An 18,985-nucleotide genomic window follows, 5' to 3' on the forward strand; every position below is an offset into this window, starting at 1 on the left:
ACCTCTGACTGTGGGTAAAGCATTGCCAACCGCTATGACCCAGCATGTGGTACCGGGGCACCTCCTGATCTGAGTGCTTCATCATTCAGTGCTGTACAGAGGGAAGCTGGCAGTGATCTTTTTGATGCTGTCTTCTCCGGGCTGTCAGCACTGATCACCAGCGCCAAAAGGAACAGTCCCCCCAGGTCAGAATGAGCTGTTGGCTCGTGTCTTTCAGTTGCATCTCATCCCTCACTGTTCCCCTCCAAGGACTTACCGCTACTGGTAACCTCTGGAGGGGCCCATCTTGTCAAGCCAGTAGAGATCCATGGCCTGGAAGGAATTGGGCACTAGGGCCTTAGCCCAGTGGCTGTTTTGGAATCCTTGGAATTTCCACCTGCCTCCAGGTTGTCTCTGTGCCCTCCCGACTCTGCTTCTTTGAGCAGGTAGCAAGACCCACCCCACCAGGTAGAGTTGGAGGCCGGGCTCAGTATCGAATAGGAAGGTGTTACCGCTCAATTGCCAGAGGAGTCTCCACTGTGCAGATCTTGGCTTCATACTCTTCTTCACCTGACAAGGCAGTGGTGTCAGAAGGCTTTGTGTGATAGCTATAAGGCCCATCAGAACCTTTCAAAGAGGGTGGCTTCTGCCTTGAATATCCAGGTGGAAGAGGTTTGTGAGTTGTCCCACAGATGTAGTGACATTTTGGTCACTGTAGGACCATCTCAACTGGCACTTCTGATTAATGAGGCTCTCCTGGAGCCCACCAAAGTACTGTGGCCGACTGTACTTTCCCTTCCACCCACATCACAGTGGGTTAAGTACAGGCATTATGTACCCTCCCCCAGTCTGGGCTGCAATAAATCATTTTCTGGAATATCTGTAATCCATAAAACAAAGTCCTGGCCATCAAGGTCTATCTAGCAACTGTCTTGGCTTTCTGTCCTCCTGTAGCCAATTGGCTCATTTTATCAATCATTTATTGTGTGATGTTATGATTAACTGTCCTGTCATATATAATCATTGTATGCTAAACAGATTTAAATTGTAGGATTATAGAAGCATAAGATTGATTAGTATTTAGGTTGGATTAGATATCTAAGTAAGTCGCGCTGAAACGCTGAGGTCTGTAAAATGTCCGCTTTGCCATACTAGGCCATAGGCTTAAGAAATACTTGACATAAGTGACCAAAGAATGACCCTATGCCACAAGATAATGGGAAAAGATGTGCCAGTGGGTGGTATTGTGAAAAATTCACTGCAAGATTAATTTTTGATTACAAGACACCTGGTAGTCCCATTTTTCTAACACTTGCCCAAGTTGCAGAGTGCACTATGTGCATAATTGTTAATGAGAATAAAAGGAACTACAAATAACCTATGAAAAATGGGTACCCCAATAATCTTGGGGGACAAATAAGGAAATACAAATAAGGAAAAAGAGGATGAACACTTCATTCAAATGTGTAGAGTGTAGTGTAGTCAGAATTAGAAGATAAAAGAGGGCTACCAGATTGGGTAAAACAAGTTCCCCATGGGAAAACTCCAGCAGGAACCATCCCTCTACTGATGATCAATTGGCAAGGCAGCCATCAGACTCTAAGAAGTTTAGGATGTGAGTATGATTATACTTGTGCAGAGGTCTTCATAGGATTTCTATATGCATGGGTAATCATAACTTTAATTGTAAATTTAATAAAACGTGTAAACCAGACTAGACGTTTTACTTGTGAATGTATGTGTAGTCACTATCTTTGGTCTTTGTGTTCCTAGAGGCTCTAAATCTAAAGCAGGTAGCAGAGGTGACTTTCAGTCTGAGCTTGAAACTTTAGCCACCAGAGCCGAACCTGTGGTGGTGTAATACAACATTACTAAATTCGCTCTAAATAAAATAAAAGGCTACACTCCGATTGAAGATTGTTCTGTTTTTTCCAGTTCTGTGTTGATCATGTTTTTGTAGTGTTTGGAACTGTTATACCCACAGGTGGAGAATCCTGTTCCCCCATAGGATTTAAACTTGATGTCAAAGCTAATGGTCCTCCCTTTGAACCGCTAGCTATCTGTTCCTTGCTACATCTTTCAATGAAGTTAGCATTTTTGGTGGCAATCAGTTCAGCCAGGAGAGTGGGTTAACTTCATGCTCGAATGTCTGGACCTCCATATATGGTTTTCAATGACAAGGTTTACCAGCGTCCCCCTCCGAAGTTTCTTACAAAAGTTGTGTCTCGCTTCCAATTCAATCAGGCAGTATACTTGCCTTCTTTCTTCCTGAAGTTCATAAGGATGCGGAGACAGTGCACGCTTAGGATATCAGGAGAGCATTCTACTTGGACAGGACTAAGCTGTTTAGATCAGCCTCACAATTATTTGTGGCAGTTGCAGATAGGATGCAGGGACTCCCAGTCACTTCTCAAAGGATCTCATCTTGGATATCCTCCTGAATACACTTGGGCAATGTAGTTCCACCAAGTGGGGTAATGGCATGTTCAACAAGGCAGTGGCCCTTCTAGCTTAAGTGTCTATCCTACATAGTTGTTAGGTGGCAATGTAGTTTTCAGAGCATACTTTTGCCTCACATTATGCCATCTCTTAGCAATCTAGAGATGATGCCAGATTTGCATTTGTGGGCCTCCAATTCTTCCTCAGCTAGACTCCGATCCCACCTCCAATCAAACTGCTAGTGAGTGAAGTGGAATGGGCATGTAATCACGCAAAGAAGCAGAAATGGTTACTAACCTGTTGCTTAACTGTTTTTCTTAGCGATGCATTGAATGTGTTTATTCCATGACCTACCCTGCTTCTCTTCTGTATCAGTGTCTGCTCAGTAAGAAGGAACTAAGGGAAGCTGGAGGTGGCTCTGCCTTTAATACCATCATGCAGCAGCATGGGGCTGCAGTGTTCATGTGCTACCCTGATGGGTACTGCTGAGAGTCAAATCTCTGACTGCAGTGCACTGGACATGAACACACATGAAGCGGCATGGACAAGTGCAACACCTCTCGAACAGCAGCAGTTATGGAACAAGTTAGTTACAGTTTCTTAAGCTCTTCTTGGCCATGAAGTCTAAAAAACACTTGATGCCATGGTGTGGACAGTACTGTTTCATCGAGTACATCCCCGCTGCAATAGAAGACCTGTGGCATGACTGCAGCTGGCTCAGGTCGGCTGAGTCGTGCTTGCCAGGCTCAGGCTGTGGGGCTAACATTACTGTGCAGATGTTTGGGCTCTGCTGGGGCTGGGAAATTGACAAGAAAGCCTAGCTCCCCAGCCGGACTGCTGCCCAGGCTCCTTGCATGGAGTCTGGCTGCGCCGAGGCTCCCAGCTCCGAGCCAGGTTCCTCCCCCTGGGCCCAGGTTCCTCCCCCTGGGCTCTTGGTTCACCACCGGTAGCACAGCAGCCAGTTGGACTCTGGCTGTGGGTCTCCCCACTGGAGGCGGGAAGCCCCGGATGGCTTAACAGGGAGGCGAGAAGCCCGGGGGGAGCTGTGTGGAGTTAAGAGCCTTGGCTCTCAGCCCCCTACACTGCCCCTCTTCAGTAAGTGGAAGCACTTCTAGTAAGGACACGCACCACCGACAGAAGGAGAGTAGTGTGGACACTTTCTAGGTTGACTTAAGGTTGTAGTGTAGATATAATGTCTGTGTTCAATATTTCCAGCTTCTTTGTTACTTTGGTTGAGAGGGTTCATTATTACCTTAATGTGCAGGGTGTTGACCCAGCAAACTATCAAGGGTTGGGAATTACCTATGGATGAGTTGTATTATTTTATTTAGTCTTATGATCCTGCTGTTGTCATACTTACCCCTTTAGCAGGGTGTGTCTAAGTGTGTGTGATTTTCAGGCTTTGGTAATTTTTTTGTTTTGTTTTGTTTTTTTTTAAAAAGCTCAGGCAGCAGTAAAAGGAGAATTGCAAAATTACCTATTCTTTGCCTTTTAGGAAGATGGAAGATAAAGAAAAAGGCCAGGCAGCATTGAGAATGAAAGCTAAAGGAGATTCTCTCATTAGCTTATTTGGCACATACAACATCTGGATCTTGGAAACAAGAATCAATTTCAAGTCAATATTTATTCTCCTTTGCCAGTCTCTAGCATGAAAATATATTTTTAAAGGGCGTCTTGATACTGAAAACTAACTTTAAAAATAATAATAGACCTTTGTTGTTCATAACTGTTGCTAAATGCATTATGCATGATAGTAACAATATTTGTGACAGAATCAAAAGCACTTCATTCTTCCAACTCTTGCACTGATGATACAATATAACTCCTGAATTCTTCTTAGTATATTTGTGAATCTTCTCATTCAAACAACACTGAAGGGAAATTAACAATTATTGTTAGGAAATGCCCTCCGAAGGGTGGTCTTTCCAAATTAGGTTTGAGGCTTGTTGGTGGGGAAACACAGAGGCCGCTTGCATTGCTACTGCTCATGCTATCTCTGTTTTGTTGGAATTTCACCCTCCCTGGGTTCATTTGTTTAAGCACTTTTCACCAGCACTAATGCTCACTTAAAACTTGGCTTGTGTAGCCTTACCAAAAGAAGGGTGAGAGGAGATATGATTGCTCTCTATAAATATATCAGAGGGATAAATACCATGGAGGGAGAAGAATTATTTAAGCTCAGTACCAATGTAGACACAAGAACAAATGGATATAAACTGGCCATCAGGAAGTTTAGACGTGAAATTAGACAAAGGTTTCTAACCATCAGAGGAGTGAAGTTCTGGAATAGTCTTCCAAGGGAAGCAGTGGGGGCAAAAGACATATCTGGCTTCAAGACTAAGCTTGATAAGTTTATGGAAGGGATGATATGATGGGATAGATCTTCAACTATTAGCGGTAGATATGCCCAGTGGCCTGTGATGGGTTGTCAGATGGGGTGGGATCTGAGTTACTACAGAGAATTCTTTCCTGGGTGTCTGGCTGGTGAGTCTTGCCCACATGCTCAGGGTCTAGCTGATCCCATATTTGGGGTTGGGAAGAAATTTTCCTCCAAGGCAGATTGGCAGAGGCCCTCGGGGTTTTTCGCCTTCCTCTGCAGCGTGGGGCACATTGTTGGAGGATTCTCTGCACCTCAAAGTCTTTAAAATACGATTTGAGGACTTCAGTAGCTCAGACATAGGTTAGGGGTTTGTTACAGGAGTGGGTGGGTGAGATTCTGTGGCCTGCGTTGTGCAGGAGGTCAGGCTAGACGATCATAATGGTCCCTTCTGACCTTAAAGTCTATGATACTCAGCTGTTGTGAAGTAGGAGGTCACATGCCTCGTAGCTGCAGTAGGCTGAGTATACTGCACGCACCAGCAGCTCCTTGTATCTCTCTCTTCTACCCCATGAGATCCCTGTGTATCACCCTCACATGCCCCTCTGTTTCAGGGATGACTCCCTGCAACTGTCTCCTATTCCCTCCCAGGGCTTCTGTGTGCTGCCCATACCAGTGTTCCCCAGCGCTCGATGTGCTCTCCATTTCCTCCCCAGCCCCATGCTAGGAGCTCTGTGTGTTCTGGTCCCCCATTCTGTTCTCTCCTCCTGCACGCTATGCCAGGAGCTGTGTGGGCACCCACATTGCCTCTCGTGTTCCCCCCATTGTGATGTGTCTGGGAGAGAAGTCATTCAGGGTGTCAACATGTTAAGCTCTAGTGGGAGGATGAGCAGGGGTATTGGTATGCTGGAAAGTATTAATGGATGCAATCAACCCGTTGTTCTGTAGTTGATTGCAAAGGTGCTTGTAACTGTGGCTGTGCTAAACAGATGTCAGGGGCTCCATGTGTCCCTCACAGTATTGCCAACTTCCAGAGATGAAAAATCATGAGTCGGACCCCCTAATATTGTAAGATTTTTTTTTTTTTTTAAAAAAGATTGGATTGTGTTTTTTAGGTCAGTCTCTTGATTTATTTTATTTTATTTTTTTTTTAACTCCCCCTGCCCATCCCCAGGGTGTGTGCATGTGACAGTTACTGTTGCCCACTCTCCCACATGTGCTGGGTAAGGTGATTTTTGGCTCCAGCTGCCAGAGCTCTCCCCCCTTCACATTTACCTGTCTCCTGTCCAGCAATTAATTCTGTCCAGTGTCCCAGCCCCCATCGACCCCCACTGCCTTCAGTTCACCCTCTCATCACTCACCCCATCTGCTCAGAACCCACCATCAACACAGCCCTGCCTCACCCTCCTCACTTCAGCCCACCTGCAGCAACCAGGACATAGTTCAGCTCTCCCAGCCTCACCTCTGCTCCTTTCAGAGTACTTCACCCTCCCCAGGCCTGGGGGGCGAGGGGTGGGCTACAGTGGGGTCCTCTCTCCCACATCTAGGCTGGAAGGGTAGTGGCCTACAGCAGGAGCCCTGAAGTGCGGGGCTGACAATGGGAGCCCCTCCTTGTGGGGCTGAAAAAAATTCCTGAGATTTGATAACTCTCTTGTGAGATCATGAGTAAAGCGTAATTCTACTTAGGAATGGTGTCTCTCACAATAAATTTGTGAGAGTTGGTATGTCTGTCCTCATTTTCCCCTCTTTGTTTTTCTGCTTCCCTATCTCTAAATCCACACGGTTCTCTTCGTTGGTGCCTTGAGCATTCCCTGAAATTCTGGAATTGATCAGATGTGGCATTCGAAAACTACTGTGTTACAGATAATCAGACAAAGGCAGAAATGACTTCAAGCTGGGAGTAGGGCTTTCGTAGACTAAATTGATTTATACCACCTGAGGATCTGTCTTGTTACTTCACCATTTCTATTAACAGTTTAAAATATGTCTCCTAATTAGCATGGAGTGCTTTGTGCAGAATAAACTCAGGTTACAACGAAAGAAATTTCTTCAATAGGTTGCTAAAGGAAATGTGGTGTTTTAAAACAATAGGCTAGCCAGACAATACACTTTCCAGCATGTTTTCTCAATTCCTTTCCCTTAAGTCATGACTTTCGCCTTTCATGTGCTTTTACTCTGAAAAGGCTTAGGGTTTGTCTACGCTGGCACTTTGTCGGCAAAACTTTTGTCATTTGGGGTGTTAAAAAAACACCTCAGAACAACCAAAGTTTTACTGATGAAAAGCGCCGGTGTGAACAGCACTTTGTCGGCAGGAGGCTCTCCTGCCGACGAAGCTGCTGCTGCTTGTGGGGGTGGAAGCTTTTCGTCGGCGGGAGAGCTCTCTCCTGCCAACAAACAGCAGCTACACTGTGCGCCTTTTTGCAGCAGGGGTGTAGCAGCACAGCTGTGTAGTTAAAAGCCTCATAGTGTAGCCAGAGCCTTAGTTTGTTTTATAATTGAATATACTGCTGCTTTTCTCACAGATCATACCCCAAGTTTTTTCCCCAATGGGCAGGCAAATGCAATGAAGTGCAAACATCATGTCAAAATAGGAAATTCCATAAATTTGTTTGTTTTCTAAGGTGCCACAAGTACTCCTGTTCTTTTTGCGGATACAGACTAACACGGCTGCTACTCTGAAACCGAGTTTCACTAGTTATCTAGGACTCTTAGTTGTTGACTTCACTTCAGAGAGCTAGAGATAAAGCCTAGAGTAAAATCCTTGTTTTATAAGAAAAGAAGTGATCTCCGTGTTATGGACTAGAAGACATCACTATTTAGAAAGCACCACATCTTTATATACAGAACACTAGGAACTCTGGGATTTGATTGGTGACTGTCAAGGCATATGGATTCCTAATGTGAACCCATAAATTAAATAGAGCTGCAGCCACAGAGATTTATTTTTTTTGTTGCTTTTCTCTCCCTGCCTCCACGAGCTGTGCAGTCCTGTCTTCCAACTGCTCTGTAAAAAGAAGAGAAGACAAACAAGAATGGGATAAAGAAAAAGAGCCTCTCAGGAGTCAATGAGCAACATAACCACGTGTCCCACTGCTGCTGGGTCCTTAATCAATTGTGCATTTGAAAGCTGGGCACAGTCACCAGTCTGGGCAGAACGTCATTTGGACATCTCATGAGCTCTCTATCAAAGCGTGAAGGACGACAGGTAGAGAGACGCAAGTGGAACGTGAATGCAGAACCATAGGCTTTCTTAGGGTCGCTTGTAATGATAAACTCAAGCCCAGAACAGCATCTTCACTCCTCAAAATGTGAATTTCATATTAAGTAGATTGAGCTTTCCTCTGTCGAGCCTACTGTAACTATATCTCATTACCACTTACAATGTCACTTAGTCACTTTCCTAATAAACTCAGGGTAGGGAAATTTTGGCTTTTTTTTATAGTTTTCCATAGTGACAAAATCATCCTTCAGAGTTGCAAGTTTTGTTTCTTTCCCTAGAAAGTATACCGAGAACACATCTCAAATCTGGATTTTCCACTGCATAGAGTACTCATGTTTTTGTATTAACATACTAATGAGATTGGACTTTGACTTCTAGAAAAAGCAAAACTCCTGTTTATCCTCTCCTATCAAGGAAGGGGAAAAAAATAATGTTTTTTTAAAATAAATGCTGGGAATGCTATATTAGGGAAGACCCTTACAGAAGTGAAGGGAAACAAAGCATTAAAATGGGGTTTCCTTTTGACACTGTAGCAAGAGTATGAATAACAGAAAATGGGGAAATTTTGTGGTGGTAAATTTGTAAATAAACAAATGGTAATCAAATACAAAAGCACACGGGCATTAGCATTTGAATGGGAAACTCTTGGAAAGGTACTGGGGATGGCTTTAACAACAACAAAATGTTGGGCAAGATGTATACTGTGTTTTCTCACCAGTTACATACTTTTCTCTCCAGGTGCACTGTTTCTATACAAAGTCTCTATGTTAAATTCGTGCCACCATCAGTCAAGTAAAGATTCAACTTGGTAGTTCAGGAAAACCCAATGAATATTGGGGTGGGGAGAGGAATAGAAGAGGCAGCTCCTTTCCCTTTCCAGTGAACAGAAGTCCAGGGAAGGGCAGAATAGTAAACACACATCATAATAACAGGAGGTTGCGGTATGGGAGGGAGGGAGGAAAAACGCACACAGATAATGCTCCCTTCCCTGCAGTCAAAGGGTCCTGGAGGAGGTAGGGAGCAAGGATTTCATGTTTATCAGGTTCTTATTAGCTTGACAATGATCCAGATGATGGAGGCTCCAAGTAGGCTCCAAGGATAGCACTCTGATAGGAACCACAGGGTTCTCATCCTTTCCAGCAGAGTGGTTGGAAGCAGTGGTGGTGGCTGGACTGGCCTGTTTACCAAGGTGTTGCCACTGGCCAAAGTAGTGGTTGGACTCTTCTTTAGATTTAGCTTCTGTTTCATAGGTGTGAATGCATTCCCTCCCTCCCCTTCTTAAATCCTAGTTTAGAAAAGGCCAGCGTGACCAGATGTGGCTTCTGCCCCATCCCAGAGTTAACTAAAGATTTTCTGGGATTAGCACACTTCATTTAGGTTAATCTGGGTTGTTCTGGGTATTTCTTGTGCTTGGAGTTCCATGAGGACTTTCTTTTCTTTTGTGGTAACTGTCATCCTGAAAGAGACCCTCATTTCACCAGGAGAAACTAGCTGTGTAACAATTTGCTAAGAGTTCAAACATTCACTTATAATTAAAGTGCTTATGTAAAGTACTACATCAACCACTTTGGAGACTGAACTTTGCTGTTCAGCCACAAAATGGGTGCAGCATAGGGAGGGTTTGTTGCTTGCTTTTCCGCAGACCATGTTGGTTTGCCCCAACCCTGACTTGAAAGGACCGTTTCTTGGGGTGATGTAGTTCAGCCTCCAGGAACATCCAGTCCTTCGCTTCTCTACTCAGACTGCCTACAGAGTGTGTGTCTATGTATGTTGTAGATACCTGCCCAGTAGGAACTGTCCTGAGACCTACAGTTGTTTCCCATGGAGTAGGCAATTGGGTAAATAGTGGAGGGGGATGAGGGATGTTTAAAAAGCACTTGTGTTAAAATGTGTGTTTAATTTTCTGTCTGACCTTGAGCTGAAACCCCATCTTCTTATAAGAAGAGATTTCCTTACCTCATGGCTGTCTGTGAAGGGAAAAAAGATGAATTCAGAACACAAAACTTCCATTAACAATTTAATCTCTGCTGTGCTATTGTGGGTGTTGAAGAAGAGGGTCGATACATTGAGAAGAAAATCAGACAGGAAAGCATGTCAATAAAGAGCCAAGTGAAAAAGCCCTTTCCAGAGAGTAGATGGTCTTACATATATTGGGTAGCTGGATAAGTGGAAAGGCTTTTATGAATTAAAAAATGCTTTTTGTTGGAGGCTGTGGATAGAGTTCACCAAGAGGCACTGTAAGAATCTGACTATTGACCTCAAGTACAAGCTTTTATATTCTATGCTACTTTACACAAGAAATAGGAGTGCTAAGCCCAAGGTCCTTGGGCAAATCCTGTTCTCTGGTTTACATTCTGCCTAATTTATATTTACCGTGTGTCTTCTTCTGTTGGATTAACTTCTGTTGGTGAGAGAGATGAGCTTTGGGGCTTACACAGAGCTCTTCTTCAAGTCAGCATGCACAATAGCTACAGATGGCACTGGTAAAAACAATTCATTCTGCATATATGAATCCTAACATCTTTTTACATATTATATTGGTACTGGGCGGACATGAGTGAGTATACTGTACTTTGTCTGTTCACTACCATTGGTTTTGGGGGGCTGGGGAACATAAGGAAAAATAGGGGGGCAGGGAAAAAAAGGGGTTGCAGTTGGAAGAGGAAGCATATCTGCCTTATGACAACTAAGTGCTGCTAACTAATCTCACATATTTCTGACCTTTCATAGTTGTGTGGCCACATAGAGATAAGAACGTACCGTAGCCCTCTAAATCTAGTTTTGTTTTATTTCAGTGGCATGAAAGCAAAACCATGAGAATGAAAATAGTATTGTAACAGTTTGATTTATCTTGCAAATTGATACTAAGTTTTTAATTTAGGAATAAAGTCTTCCTTAATCAAAATAAAGGGTCTTAATATGTATGTAACACATAAGAACTAATCTCAACTAATTTATTAACAGCACACTTAAAAATCCAGACTTATTGCAAATAGCTTTTGAATATATTCACCAATTTTAACTGCATCTCCGTCAAGCGTTTTCAGAAGGACACAATCAACCTAAAATCTAGTTAATTTCAAAAAGTGAAATAAGTCTTTTTAGGTACTGCACATGCCTCACCCACCTTGTTTCTAATATTCTGGGACCAACACAGTGAATGCAGTGTTGTTGCAGCTAACTTATAAATGCAGTGTGTGTTAATTCCCCCTCACCTCTTCAAATACCTGAGTGGCATGGCCTTACCTCTGAGACTAGCAACATTACATTGTTCAACTATTTGAGTAGGTGGCATTTTGATCATGAGTTTGTCCACTGGTTATTTGGGTCACATGGAGTCGAGAGTACTGTTTGCAGCTATCATAACCATTCAGTCTCTTAGTAGACAAGATTTTTGGAAGGAAGCTTAATTTCTGTTTTCTGGGCTCTTTTTGTCTGCCACAAATGTGATTTGTAGAGGATGAAAACTTGACTGCTGGATGTGCATGTGTGTGAACCAGTGAGAGAATGTAATGTGAGTGCGGACGATTAAAAATTAGGGAAGTTAAATAATTTAGTGAAATTGGTCACTTAATGCATAAGCCTAGAATCTAGTTTAGCCTGCTACCTATCCCCTTCCAGCACCACTGCTATAGAGTATTAAACCAAAGAAAGAAGTAGCAGGTTGCTTGTGGGTTTGGAGAAACCTTCTGGTGCAAAGGGGATATTTATTATCCTACCAAAATAATTTACTAAGCCAATATTGCTGGGATGAGAAACAGGAACTTGATCATTAATGCAATTTCCTTATGGGTATCGAAAGTATAAATAACTTGGCTGTTTCTTTGTGCCCTCTGAGGCAATAAAATGATCCAGAGGATTCAAATTTATAATTTCATTGCCTTTTCCATAGAATACATTAGTTTTATAATGTTTTTATTAAACGTTACTCTCAGGCTAAGTTATATATGTAGATTTGGTATTTTTAAGTGTTAAATTTATATGAAAGACTTTCATTGTATTTGCATTGATCAACAACATTATTAGGATAATTGTTTTTTCTTGTGACACACAATGGCTAGCCTTTTCAGCCTTTTGCTGGGTTCTGTAAAACACAGTCTGTTCTCAGCACTCTTTCAGCTGGATTCTAACTTTGGGATTGTTAGGAAATGAACAAACAAAGCTTCAGGATTAACACTTGTCTCTCTATGGGAGCACCAACCTCCTGTTAGGAGTGCTTGTGTGTGTTTTGTGAATCCGTATTTTTGCTTGTGTTGGAAAAGGCTAATCCCTGTTTAACCCAGACCCTTAAGAGATTATTTTCCTTTACTGGATTAATTATTTACAGACTTTTAAACACTTTAAATTCTGGCAAATCCTGAAGTCTGATGCTAATTCCAGATAAATAGATGATATGCACTCTTTTATGTGAACACCATAATCCCTTTTAAGGCAACCTGCTTTTTTAATCCACAGGTACCCCTCAGTGTCTCTCTACATTTGCTCTTAATGTGCAGAGAAGCTGATTCTACTAGATAAATGCTCATATAATTAGAACCATAGCAGAATGAAGCCTGATGACTTATTTTACTGTCTGCCGCAATATGTATGTGGTGGACAGAATTTCTAGTGGCACCTTAGAGACGAACAAATTTATTTGAGCATAAGCTTTCGTGAGCTACAGCTCACTTCATGGAATGCATCTGATGAAGTGAGCTGTAGCTCACGAAAGCTTATGCTCAAATAAATGTGTTAGTCTCTAAGGTGCCACAAGTACTCCTTTTCTTTTTGCGAATACAGACTAACACGGCTGCTACTCTGAAACCAGAATTTAAAATGATGTGCCAGTATCTTAATTTCAGTGGAACTAATATTTAGAACTGTGATTTTAAACTGCACATAAGTAATGTCCTTGGTAAAGTTGTGATGTTAGGAAATTGCATACGCATGCTGCGCACTGGAAATGTCTGAAAGATTTCAAAGTGACGATGTGTCATACCTGTAAAGTAGCTAACCCATTTCTGCAGCAGTGTTGATCCTTTGCATAAAATTTGCAGTAAGCAGCTTCCTTTTCTTTTATAAATAGTGGGAGTGTGGGCACAGTGGGAGTATATATTCACATACTCATCCCCAGAGTCTCTGAGAGAGCAGAGAGAATGAACATGGAGATTCTTTCTCCAGCTCATAGTTGATGTGATAGGGAAAAGACACTTGCTCTGCTTCTGTCTGTACTGTAACTGTTCAGTCTCTAGAGAATTTCAGTCTCAGGGACTGTCAAGCCACAGGGCTGGCCTGATAATCCTGTGGGACCTTCAGCAAAATGGAAGAAGTGATGTTTACACCTTTGCAAAATAGTGGTGACACAGCAGTCTATCTGATGTGATGCACATGGGCAAAAGGGGAGCAACCACACTGGATAGTCCCATCTCCAGTATTGTCTTTTGTATTTTGCAGTCAGAGAATGCCCCATTACATAAGCGTTGTCAGTCACTGTTTTACTGTAGTAGACTCAGTACTCCTTTTCGTTCTCTGTCATTTGGGCATGCTGAGTTATTGCCTCATTTCTTTTGGAAACTAGTTGGGGATGGGCCCAGAACAGAGACACTGTAGAATACTTTTCACACGATGCTCTCTGCTATTCTGCCATGACCTGAGGCGCCCTTCCCTTCAGACTGAATGTGCTGTTTTTACATCATTCCCAGCCCATTCTGGGACTGACTGGAAGCAAGAGACAAAGAGCAGGAATATGGCGTTGCTACCCCAGCCTTCTCTCTTAGTCTTGCCTTTTGCCTTTCTCCTACTGTTTTGCATACTTCTGAAGGCTTTTAACTTTTTTTCCTAACTTACGTAAGGTGAGTTCTTTCTTTTTGCCACATCTACTCCCTAAATGGCTTTTCTGGATTAAGAGTTTTTCTGTCTGTGATTGACCAGAAATGATGATGATGATCTTGAGGGAATAGCTTTTCTGCTTTGGTCCAGAATGAGATGTCAATCTGGGAGTGGGGTTGGACAAGCATTGATTTGGTGGTGTTGAAGTGATTTCTGTCTGAAACCTCCTTTAGCATCTCCCATGGCTTAACCTTCATCAGAGAAGATTGAGATGTGCTCTGATGTTTACAAAAACAAACCCTAAAGTTGTTGCTCCATTCTGAAAGGTGAATGGAACCAATAAATGAGAGATGTTACCAGACAAGCTGTATCCGAGTGGAGAATGGACTCCTTCATGCAGCTGCACATTGTCAGGCTTAAGGTGAATATCTTAATTTATGACCGATAGGTGTATTCTCAGATGTCAGAGAGGAGTTCAAATGTCTGGCATGAGGAAAACAGTGGATTCCACCTGATGACAGTTTACAGGTTTTTGTGATAACCTGGTTATTGAAAAGTAATGTAGCATTCTTCTTTTTTTCTCAAGCCAGGTTTTTATTTTGGGGAGGCTTTAAGGAAACAAAAACAAAAGAACAAAACAAAAACCCTAGTTGAGGATTCCAAAAAGCCAAAGTCTGGTACATTGAATATGCAGTACCATACATGGCTTTCTCAAGGGCTTACTCACCTACGTTTGCGTTCTATGAGTTAGGGTTAAGGACTTCTGTTCCGAGCTAAACAAAATTTACCCTCAGTCAGAACTTAAGGAAGAATCTGTTGCTTTTTTAAACTTTGTAAGATATGGAGCGATCTCTGTGTGAATAATGTGTGAAGTTAGCATCTACTTCACATCAGAATTTGTTTAATTCAGGGCAAGCCTGAGGCACATGCAGAAGGGTGATCTAATTAATCTTTCAGTTTTGACAGCTATAAAGTTTTACACAGATTGGTTAATCATGGACACTTTATGGTGTATTGCAGCACTGAGGAAAAAACTCATTTGAGAACTGGTTAGTGAAAGGCAGTTCATGGCATAAATTGTATTCTAGTTTATTATTCAGGCCTGACATTGAGGGGCAATGTATGAACTACATAAAAATCCTGCCACTTCCAGGCTTGCTGTGCAACATAAGCATGTGCAACATTGTAAGAAAACAGTTCATGTCATGATTTCTGACAAGGCAGGCATGTATATAGTCTTCGTGCGACTGTTTGTGAACCTGGGAAGTATTCATTTGAGAAACCCATGAGGAGGTTACAACAAAAGAGGAAGATTCTGATGGATTTTCCTCTTATAGAAAACAGTGGTTGTGCAGTGAAGTGGGGAGTGGTATAATGTTTCTTGATTTAATAAAGGAACTGTAGGAAGTTATTCCTACTGGTCTGTTTCTATATTGGACTTGTCCAACAAGAGATTTCCATAGGAGGATTTGTTGTATTCTGAGCTGATAGTGTGGATTAATGAGAACTATTGTGTATTGTCCCTTCTCACTACTTTGAGAACTAAATGTATTTGTCCTATACAAGGAGCTAATACTAATAACAGATTTTCACCCCTCTATTTAGTTTACTCATTGGGTTTGTAAAATTAATATTCAATATTAAAATTAATAATATCCACTAAACCCATTAGGTTTGTAATGTTTTGAGTATGTAACATTTTTGTCTTCCTAGCCATCTATAAAGGCCTGACCAAGTCTATTGGAGTCAGTGAAAAGATTTGCATTGACTTCAGTGAGCTTTGGATCAGGATCTGATGGTGAAACTTTTAGTTTGTGACTACAACTTACAAATTATTTCCCCTCTCCCTCTCTTGTTGTGTAGAGTCCTGTAGTTTTTACAAAACTGAGTTTAAGTAATTGGATTTGAGAAATCACTTAATAAGGGATGGTATATAATTCATTTAAAAAAGTAAATAAGGATCTGACTTCATTAAAAAGGAATACTTTAAATTTGGTATCTGTTCCCAAGAGGCCACTGGAATTACATGATGCAGCACATTTAAAACTCTGTCTCTTCTGTCTTTGCTGCAAGAGGTGCTGGATTTATAGATGTCTGTGAATGTATGTATCTGCAAAAATATTTTGATCAATTTAACTTTGTGGGTGCGCAAAGAAATGATGATCCCTTTTTCCATCTCCTATATAAGACAGTAATTCTTTACTTATCAACTTCTTTCTAAGATGCTTTACTAAATACCTTCTCATCGTCTTGAGGGAGCATGTCCATGGTTTTAACTTTTTTTGCTTTTATCTTCAATGTTGTATTTATGACAGGTTTAGTATTTTAATACCACAATTATAATGGTGTATATTTTAACTCCGTAGTCAGGCCTCTTTTGCTCTGAGCATTTAGGACTTGCCTGACTGATCAAGCATGCTTAAGATGACTCCTTAGTTTGAAACAAACTGCAGAAATTCCTTTATCTCTTAGGGATTGATTGATTGAATGTTGATGAAAACCCTGAGGCCTTTTTCATATGCAAGTGTCTTCTCTTGTCCTAGGGTGGAGGTCAGCGCTGGCCTGTATCATACACTTGGAAGACTGTAAATATAATGCCCTTTTAAATGGGAACATACAATGTAAACAGTAGGATATTTGACCAAAGAAGCTGTTTTTTCTCAGAGACATTTAGAACTCTTCTGCTTCAGCATGTTTGTGGCCAATGTGTGACCTTTCTTGCCTGTAAACAGTCCACTCCTTCAGTGACAGGTTTCAGAGTAGCAGCCGGGTTAGTCTGTGTTCGCAAAAAGAAAAGGAGTACTTGTGGCACCTTAGAGACTAACCAGTTTATTTGAGCATAAGCTTTCGTGAGCTACAGCTCACTTCATCAGATGCAACCGATGAAGTGAGCTGTGGCTCACGAAAGCTTATGCTCAGATAAATGGGTTAGTCTCTAAGGTGCCACAAGTACTCCTTTTTCTTTTCACTCCTTCAGTGTTTGCTCTCCCTGTTGGCATTTACTTTCCTCTCAGACTGGAATCAAGCCAGGGGGTGATTGGCTCTTTGGAAGTATTTTAGTTACAGTTTTTTTAAAAATTTGCCCTTCCTTCTCATTTATAGGAAATTCCAGCACTTACATGGTGGAGAAAGAGTGAGGCAAGTATAACATTTTTACTCTTCTCTCCCCCCCTCCTTCTTTTTTTGCCTAAGAGGTTATGGGATTGAATTTTTGCTTTTCTGCTCTGCAGATGGAATCTTTCTCCTCTCCACCACCAACTTTTGCCTAGTTCTTTAGTAAGTTCAGTTTCACCAACAGAAGAAGAGTGCTTTCCTCTGTCTAATAAATTTTAGTCTCTAAGGTGTCACAAGTACTCCTTTTCTTCAGGAGATAATGTTCTGCAGTGAGTGTAGGGAATCTGCAGGCAATTAGGCCACCCTAAACAGAGGTAGCAGGGATGAATGTGTGGGGTTGTGGGGAAGTTTGCTGTGTATGGGGAAGGAAAATCTAGAGAGGATGTTTGAATGACATTGAGCTGATGTAATGGCAGCTGGATGATGGCCAGCATTCCTAGACTTTGTTGTGGGAAAGCAAGTAGTAATGACATGACTGAAGGCACTAGTCACGGAGGCAGTATTGGGGTGAAAAGAGGGGGAAGGAGAAGGAGGATGTTGAAGGTTGGGAGAAGACTGCGTTGAAATATAAAGAGAGAACTAAGAGAAAAATGAGATGTTCTGCATTAACTCTTGCTTGTATTCTAGCTTCTCCTGAGTCCCCTTTGCTAATATTTGCAGGTGGTATGTAATTCAGCGGGAAGGATACTCAGGATTCTTAAATATTACTTATGTCAGAAAGATCGTGTGGTCAGGATAATCCAAACCAGTAGGCCTGGGACTAGAGATTTTAGTCTGCTATTCTGGAATGGCAGCTGTGTGAACAGTACCACCCACCCTGCTCTCTGGCTAACAGGAAGACCTGGATGGGTGGCTATCTTGCCTCAATGACTTCAGCAACAACAGTAGCGCCAGCCAGGTTTAGGCAGTGAGATGCAGCTGAATGTTAGGTACATCAGAGGAGCAGCATGTGGGGGGTGAATGAATAGGTGGTTTGGGGATAGGAAGACACCAGAGTTGTGTGTGTGGGTCATTGGGAGAAGGGGGGGAAGAGAGGAGAAAGAGGATTGTAGGTGCTAATCAAGGAGGGCAGTCTCTGAAGAGAGAGGGGTTAAACTTGGAAGGGGGTGCTGCAACCCTTTGATCGTTTCTGAGCAATTCTACATTATGATTAAAGGTGAAGAATGGGAGGTAGTGCACAACTGAGGGCCAGAATAACACTGGGCTATTCTGGTCCTACTTGTGGTGGATATGGGTGCAAAGTGGGGCAGGGGGAGGAGAAGATATGTCACTAAAGCACACAACTTTTTGAACTATCTGCAAAATAATCCCGGGCTGGTTATAAATTCAGGCTCTGACGTGGCAAAAAACTTGCATAACTGAAATAAATTAAGTAGCTAAGGGGCATGCCATATTTTGACCTACAATCCAGTTTAAACTATCTTGTTTTTTATTAATTAATTTAATTATTTGTGGAGAAAAGACTGACAATACTAAAGCTTTTGCTTGAAAGGCTTTCTATTATGTGTGCTCAGTCAGACCTTCTTGAAAGAAATTCATTAAGAATGTGTCTTTTAGGCTGTCAGATCTCCATTTACAAGGAGATGTTCAGAAGTTTTGTAGAATAAATATTTTTAATAACATTCATGGTCTTAATTTGGGTGTTATAGATCTTAGGGGTGGGCAAACTTTTTGGCCTGAGGGCCACATCTGGGTATGGAAATTGTATGGTGGACCATGTATGCTCACGGAATTAGGGTTGGGGTTCAGGAGGGGGTGAGAGCTCTGGCTGGGGCTGTGGGCTCTGGGGTGAGGCCAGAAATGAGGAATTCAGGGTGTGGGAGAGCACTCCAGGCTGGGTGTGGGGGGTGGGTGAGGGCTCTGGCTGGGGGTGTAGGCTCTGGGGTGGGGCTGGGTATGAGGTGTTTGGGGTTGTAGGAGGGTGCTCTGGGCTGGGATCGAGGGAGGGAGGTCAGGGCTGGGACATGAGGTTGAAGCCATGGGAGTAGCTCAGGGGTGTAGGCTCCGAGCAGCATTTACCTCAAGCAGCTCCCAGAAGCAGCGGCATGTCCCCCCTCTGACTCGTGGTCAGAGGAGTGGCTAGGCAGCTCTGTGTGCTGCCCTGTCTG

At 42.4% G+C, this 18,985-nt stretch overlaps 1 protein-coding gene across 5 annotated transcripts in view; it reads left to right on the top strand.

Annotated features, from left to right (window-relative positions):
• Positions 1-18,985, top strand: part of CCNY (cyclin Y) — a 225,212-nt gene that overhangs the window by 22,765 nt on the left and 183,462 nt on the right. For 2 of the 5 annotated variants that reach the window (XM_084619274.1, XM_084619273.1), the window contains exon 2: positions 16,866-16,901. The exons of the other annotated variants lie outside the window; for them this stretch is intronic. The gene's annotated coding sequence lies outside the window, so the exon portion shown is untranslated. The remainder of the gene's footprint in view (positions 1-16,865; positions 16,902-18,985) is intronic. 5 annotated transcript variants of the gene reach the window in all.

Source organism: Lepidochelys olivacea, assembly GCF_965140295.1.
Source record: "Lepidochelys olivacea isolate rLepOli2 genome assembly, chromosome: 2".
NCBI classification, from domain to species: Eukaryota; Metazoa; Chordata; order Testudines; family Cheloniidae; genus Lepidochelys; species Lepidochelys olivacea.